Source organism: Cyprinodon variegatus, unplaced genomic scaffold (assembly GCF_000732505.1).
Source record: "Cyprinodon variegatus isolate N-32 unplaced genomic scaffold, C_variegatus-1.0 Scaffold257, whole genome shotgun sequence".
Taxonomy (NCBI): Eukaryota; Metazoa; Chordata; class Actinopteri; order Cyprinodontiformes; family Cyprinodontidae; genus Cyprinodon; species Cyprinodon variegatus.
In genome coordinates this window covers 243,191-247,268 of record NW_015150710.1, presented here as the reverse complement: position 1 = coordinate 247,268, position 4,078 = coordinate 243,191, and positions in this window count along the sequence as shown.

Below are 4,078 nucleotides of genomic sequence, written 5' to 3'. Positions count from 1 at the left end.
TTTATTAGCAATCACTTCTTTTTAACCAGGAGTCATAAAAGGAACCTAAACCAAGGGAAACAAATATGGAAGGAACAAAACTGAGAGATTCAAGAAATATTGAGATTTCTCTGTGTTTTATAGGAGAAAAAAAAAGGATCAATGTATTTTTCTGATGGGAAGCACTGGCTGACCAAATATTCACACTGGTTTAAATGGAAATAGAGGTTAGATTATTTTGATAAAACTAAAAGCAGCAATTTGTCCAAAGACGATATTAACAGACTGGATTTTTTCTGCTTTTAAGTCGTCTTCAAGCCAACAGGTATTAGCAATACAACTTGACAACCATATTTCTAATGATTACTGGTTTAATTAGGGCACAAATGAACCTTTTCTTACCAGTTTTTATTTAGAAATTTTCCAATTAGATTGCTGTCATTCATCCTCAGCTCGCTCCTCTCCATTCGTTTGGGGAGACATTTTGTCCTGTATTACTGAAACCACTCAACATGTTTCACCAGAGGAAGCTTGAAGAAAATGGCCATCAAAAAACGGAACTTTAAAAAAAAAATCTCACTTAAAAAAAACAGTTTTAGAAGTAATTTATAGTCTGTATGCCAAAGTTCTATAAACATTTTTAGTCTGGTAAATTTTGGATTTTATTTTGAAAACATATTTTCCCATTTGGTGATTAATCACTATATAGTGCCACGTATAGTGATTAATCACCATATAGTGTCCCATTTGGTGATTAATCACCATATAGTGCCCCATTTGGTGATTGATCACCATATAGTGTCCCATAGTGATTAATCACCATATAGTGTCCCATTTGGTGATTAATCACCATATAGTGTCCCATAGTGATTAATCACCATATAGTGTCCCATTTGGTGATTAATCACCATATAGTGTCCCCTTTGGTGATTAATCACCATATAGTGTCCCATAGTGATTAATCACCATATAGTGCCACGTATAGTGATTAATCACCATATAGTGCCCCATTTGGTGATTGATCACCATATAGTGTCCCATTTGGTGATTAATCACCATATAGTGCCCCATTTGGTGATTGATCACCATATAGTGTCCCATTTGGTGATTAATCACCATATAGTGTCCCATAGTGATTAATAGACATATAGTGCCCCATTTGGTGATTAATCACCATATAGTGCCCCATTTGGTGATTAATCACCATATAGTGCCCCATTTGGTGATTAATCACCATATAGTGCCCCATTTGGTGATTAATCACAGTATAGTGCCACGTATAGTGATTAATCACCATATAGTGCCCCATTTGGTGATTAATCACCATATAGTGTCCCATAGTGATTAATCACCATATAGTGCCACGTATAGTGATTAATCACCATATAGTGCCACGTATAGTGATTAATCACCATATAGTGCCCCGTATAGTGATTAAACACCAGATAGTGCCCCATATGGTTATGAATCACCATACGGGGCACTATATGGTGAGTACTCAACGTATGGTGTCCCATAGTGATTAATCACCATATAGTGCCTCATATGGTGATTCATCACCATATATTGCCCGGTATAGTGATTAATCACCATATAGCGCCCTATATAGGCCACTAAATAGTGGTTATGCCATTTTAGAGAGGAAGAAATGTCCCACAATACACCTTGAATGATCAGTGGTCACTAGATGAGCAGATATATCCCAGATTGCCTTGCCAGGGCTTTCCTTACAAAGCGTCATAAGATTTGTTTTAGCGGCAATAATAAACAAAGATGGCGCAGACACCGCACAGAGAGGCTGAGTCAACGAGCAACCAACCAACCAACCAACCAACCAACCAACCAACCAACCAACAGGAAGCAAAAAGCAGTGATCATCTGTCTTAACGGTCAGTTAACTGAGTTCACTATAAAGTCCACGCTCTATATAGTGATTGAGGGATTTAGGGTTTAGTGCGGATGTTCGGACACAGCCTCAAGAAGAAAACAAAGATATTCTAAGTTTTAGCACATCATTTCATCTAAAATCAATGTTAAAATAAATAACAAAAACATCCCAGAATAAACATACACATTAATCACTTTGCTGAATAACCCAAAATATCAGTAACTGCAGCTAATGTTAGGAATCCAGTCTGTGTGGGTTGTGTTTTTTTGTTTGTTTTCCCTCCACCACCAGATGGCGCCTGGTTCTCGCTGGTCCTCTCACACCCTGCGGATGGTTGCCTCATCACCTGAGGATTCTTAAGCTGCTGACTGCCACTACCTCGACGCCAGAGTGTTTACCATGTTTTGGGAAGTCATCCTGCAAACTGGATGTTTTGGACCTTCTCTCCCTGGAAGGATCATCTGAGCTTCAAACTGAGCTGGGGATTCAAACTGGTGGTTTGGATCAACTTTTCTCCAAAGGATTGTTTGAGCTTCACACTGAGCAGGGGATCCATCTCCACAAGAAACAGTACAGTGGCAGTCAGCTCCTCCGTTCCACAAGGAAACACCTCAAACTGGGTAAACCCTGTCCGCCCTCCAACGAGCAAGTCAATTACTGGAACAACACACAACGACTGGATTCAAAGAAAGACACCTTTTCTGGAAACGTGAGTCCTTTTGCCTTTATTCCCTTTTGCAAATCAAAGCTCAAATTTCCCACTGAGCCTGAACTAACCTCAGGAACTTCCCCTTCATTTTTCAGTCCCGATTCGCCAGTGTTCAGAGCAGCACTGGACACATCTCTACCAGTTCTCAATAAACTTGTTAAACCTTCCCCTGGTCTCTGTTTGGTTTTCTGCATGTGGGTCAGATCTTTGAATAAAATCATGACAGCTAAACTATGTCTGGCTAAAGTGAAAGTAAACTGGTTAGTAGGAGAGAAGGCCCTTTCCCACATACTGATCATCTTTAAGAGACTTTTTTGGTTTTATATGGTTACAATAAACTATGCTAAGTGAACAAAAACATAAACTAAACATGTGTGAGTTTATTTATCCTCAGTAGGTTCCAGGAAAAAGTTTGACCCACCCAGAGGCTGGTTTACCACCTCTAAATAGGGTTGGCTGTTTTTCTCAGAAAATCTTCCCTGGAACGTTTATCAAAAAAACAAAACAATGAAGGTTAAGTTTAAAGAAAACTTCAGATTTTCTCCTGAAAAGAATGATCACAGCACTTAAGCTCACCGGCTGCCACCATTCAGCTCAACTTAAACAAAAGTAGAAATTGAACTTTGGGGAAGTGACTCATGGTTTTAGCCTTGATGGAAAAAAAGAAAAACTGTGGCAAAAAAAGAAAAACCTTCCTGTTACACTTCCTGTATTTGCGATTTGTATTTCTCTCTTAGGAATGAACTGCTATAACACCGTTTGGTTATTTTTTTTGCCATTAGACGTATGATCAAAGAGTAGTTCATTTCTTTAATACTTTCTGTGTTTAGTAGTTCAGCGAACCCATCTGGTTGTAACACATTTGAACCCTTTTAACATATTTTTATTATTTAAATAAAGATATAATGTTAAAGTATTGCTGGAAAACATCATTTGTATCGTTAAGTCCACAGTTCATTCTACTTTGGCGCCAGAAGACCTTAATAATTCGAGGAACTGATATTTCTCTGGTCTAAAATGAAATAGTAAACGTAAAAAACCCTTCGAGGAAACTTTTAGAATAAAAAATGACACAGAACAATGTGGTCTATGAAAAATCTGATTGTATTGTCGTCAATAAAGACTTCTCCAATGTTACTCAAACGTTCCTTTATCCGTAGAAATAAAAGGGGAGCCTCCCTTATTGGCCTCCTTGGCCGCTCCATCTGGAAAATCCTCCATATTTTTGTAATTATTACACCTATACGCACTGATAGAAGTTTCCAAATAAAATGAGCAACAATACTTATATTCACCAAAATGATGAACTACATAATTTTTTTTGTTAACAATAACAAATACTTATTTAGTAACGATTGTGGCGATCGCAGCAGTACGACAAAATATCAGGGCCATGCTAGATTTTGAAAACAATTTTTTTTCGAGAATAAAGTCGTAACATTATGGGAATAAAGTCATCATATAACAACCCATTTCAGAAAGAAAGCTTGGAGCTCCGCCCA